Below are 3,226 nucleotides of genomic sequence, written 5' to 3' on the forward strand. Positions count from 1 at the left end.
TCCCTATGCAGTTATAGTTCCATTTTACAGATGAGGAAGCAGAAACAGGAAAGGTAAGCAACTCTCTGAAAGTTACTGAAGAAGTTAGTGACTGAGTTAGAATTAAGACCAGGTCATCTTTGGCTTTGATTCTTTTTTTAAAAAATATATAAATTTATTTGTTTATTTTTGGCTGTGTTAGATCTTCATTGCTGTGCGTGGGCTTTCTCTAGTTGTGGGGAGCGGGGGCTAGGGGCTACTCTTCGTTGCGGTGTGCGGGCTTCTCATTGTGGTGGCTTCTCATTGCAGAGCATGGGCTCTAGGCGCACAGTCTTCAGTAGTTGTGGCGCACAGGCTTCATAGTTGTGGCACGCAGGCTCAGTAGTTGTGGCTCGGGGGCTCTAGAGCGCAGGCTCAGCAGTTGTGGCGCACAGGCTTAGTTGCTCCGCGGTATGTGGGATCTTCCCAGACCAGGGCTTGAACCCGTCTCCCCTGCATTGGCGAGCGGATTCCTAACCACTGCACCACCAGGGAAGTCCCTGGCTTTGATTCTTGATTACCACCTTCTGGGAGTTTACTTTTCTCTCCATAAGGATCATATATCTTTTTTTTTTTTTTCTTTGCGGTACGCGGGCCTCTCACTGCTGCAGCCTCTCCCGCTGCGGAGCACAGGCTCCGGATGCGCAGACCCAGCGGCCATGGCTCACGGGCCCAGCCGCTCCGCGGCATGTGGGATCCTCCCGGACTGGGGCACGAACCCGCGTCCCCTGCATCGGCAGGCGGACTCTCAACCACTGCGCCACCAGGGAAGCCCAGGATCATATATCTTTAAGATGAGGGTGAGAGAATACGAGCCCCGCTGCCCTTCTCTTTATGTACTTTTAGCCTTCTGAAGTTTCATTTGTAGTCTTTAGATGTTAAATGAATTTCTAGGTAATTCCTGGGAAAGAAGGATGCCAAACCACTTACGGGCTGGTAAAAACTCTGTCCATTATAGTCTCAAAGCAGAGCGCTCACTTTCTCTTTCCAGCGGCTTCCAGTAAGTGGGCCCACGTCACACACGCTGGCCCTGGTGATCATAGCATTGTAGGAAGCACTGCCATATTTGATTGAATTTAGCCATTCTGGAATGACGTGTGTATGAAGTCGTCTCTTGCATTACTGTGGCCTTTATTATTGCTAATGCATTCTGACATTACAGGTGTAGCCTTGGCTCTCCCAGAAAGGGCAAGGCTGCTCTTACCAAGCTTAAGAGCATGAAACTGTTATACAGTGAAACGGGTGTTCACATTTAGTTAATAAGCAGAGTAAGGGAAATGCTTTTATAGAAAAGATAGCCGAGTGACAGAGGCCTATCCTCATTCCTTACCCAGCATTATTTCAAAAAGTGAATCAGTTAGTAGTATTCTCCTGCAGAAAACTAGAGTCAATGGATAGAAGGTTCAGGAAAGCAGATTTCAACTCAGTTTAAAGAAGGACTCCTGAAGATGAGTTGATAATCTTTTAAGAGAGTGAGTTCTCTGTTCATTATAAGCATTTGAGTGGAGGCTCACTGATCATTTGTCAAGGTTGTTGAGGAGGGGAGTCCTAGGTCATGTCCTAGGCCGGACATGTCCTAGGCCGGATGGCTTTCCTTGTTCTAGATTGTAACTGCAAAAGCAGCATCTTTGTTTGTTCTTCTTGGTTTTTTAAGTGCCTGGTGTGCTGTGTGGACCCAGTGAATGCTTAGTAACTATTCATCATTTAATCTTTGGCTTCCTGCTTCTTAACTAACTTGAATAAAAACTGTTTTTGTTCAGGTCAGAGAAGCCACCATCTCTGCCAGCCTCCTGCAATAAGTCATTCTGGATAGCCGCATTTTCCCGATGGCCATCGAGATCCATATGAAAACAAAACAAAACACGTTAAAACTTTTGGCTGGGAATTACATAAAATGGGTTATATGCTTTCTCGCTTTATTAGGCAGAGTAGACTATAATTTAATCCTGATGACTCAGTATCATCATTTTAGATGTGCATGTTTATATTGTGTTGAAGTGTAGATTCTGTTTTCAAAACCTGTTGAAATATAGATCTGTTGTGTATTTGCCCCTCCTCTGAATGACTCCATCTGTGCCGAATGACCCTGGACTGATAAACTTTTTGAGTTTTCTGTTTGCTTTTCATAGATGATTCTCTCCTGACATTTGTTGCTAGGCTTTTTTCACTATCTGGTCTTTGCTCTGTGAGTATCTCTTGCTAGCTGGCTCAATTCTCCTTTTTCATTTGCAGTTTTTAATCTTCTGTGATTTGGACACCATTTAACTAAGCTTGTATACGAAATAAATAATAAGTAGTGTGAATAAATCTTTGCTATGTGTAATACATGTGGAATTTGTCATTTCTTTTTTGACAACAGCGATTTCTTCTCTCTTTCCCTCTCTCCTTCTCCTTCTTTGTTGGTTTTCTCCTTTTTTTGATTGGGTGAGATTGGAGAGCCGAGCTCCCGAATGGTTGGTTCTGGTCCTTGACCCTTGCCCATTTCCCTGGCCTAGGTATCATAGGCTGCCTGCTGGAGTCAACTGGAAATTATAAAATGATGCAGCTTGGAGGGTCCAGAAGGCCATCTATTTAAGCCCTTATCTTACAGAAATGAAGGACGCTGAGGCACAGAGTCGGGGCGTGAGGGGCCGGGTTTGAGGACATAGCGTTAGGGTTGGACTCGGTGTGCAGGTTTCTTGAGACCCGGCCTGCTTTCTGCCCTGCCACTCTGCCACATTCTGTTCCCTGCCAACTTTGAACATTTGTTTGGCTGCACCGGGTCTTAGTTGTAGCACGCAGGGTCTTTAGTTGTGGCATGCGAACTCTTAGTTGCGGCATGCACGTGGGATCTAGTTCCCCGACCAGGGATCAAACCCAGGCCCCCTGCATTGGGAGTTTGGAGTCTTAACCACTGGACCACCAGGGAAGTCCCTGTTTCCTACAAACTTTGAGCAAAATGTGTGTGAATGAGCAAATAGAGCGTTTGTGTGAGGTAAAATCATGGAGGAAAATTCTCTGCTGGCTGTGGGCAGGTTTAGGATTAAAGTACATAAACCAGGGCTTCACTGGTGGCACAGTGGTTAAGAATCCGCCTGCCAATGCAGGGGACACGGGTTCGAGCCCTGGTGTGGCAAGATCCCACATGCCGTGGAGCAATTAAGCCTGTGCGCCACAACTACTGAGCCTGCACTCTAGAGCCCGCGAGCCACAACTACTGAGCCCACAC

Source organism: Phocoena phocoena, chromosome 1 (genome assembly GCF_963924675.1).
Source record: "Phocoena phocoena chromosome 1, mPhoPho1.1, whole genome shotgun sequence".
Classification (NCBI taxonomy): domain Eukaryota; kingdom Metazoa; phylum Chordata; class Mammalia; order Artiodactyla; family Phocoenidae; genus Phocoena; species Phocoena phocoena.